Genomic DNA, 227 nt, shown 5'->3' with positions numbered 1-227 from the left:
TGAATAGAAACGGTTTTAAACCACACACCCAGAATCTATCCCTCTCTCCTCCCCGATCCTCCACACATCCTTGAAAAAAAATGACACTGATCATTGCCTCTGTGCAACCTTCCTCACCCCGACATCCATACAGTCGTAAACAGACAGACAGACAAAGAAACACAAATCTCCCCCCCCTTACTCCCTTCTCCCCCATTACCCCGACATCAATCGCTACCACCGGATGA

Source organism: Penaeus monodon, chromosome 32 (assembly GCF_015228065.2).
Source record: "Penaeus monodon isolate SGIC_2016 chromosome 32, NSTDA_Pmon_1, whole genome shotgun sequence".
Classification (NCBI taxonomy): domain Eukaryota; kingdom Metazoa; phylum Arthropoda; class Malacostraca; order Decapoda; family Penaeidae; genus Penaeus; species Penaeus monodon.
The sequence above is the reverse complement of the archived record's forward strand: the minus strand, read 5'-3'. Positions refer to the sequence as shown.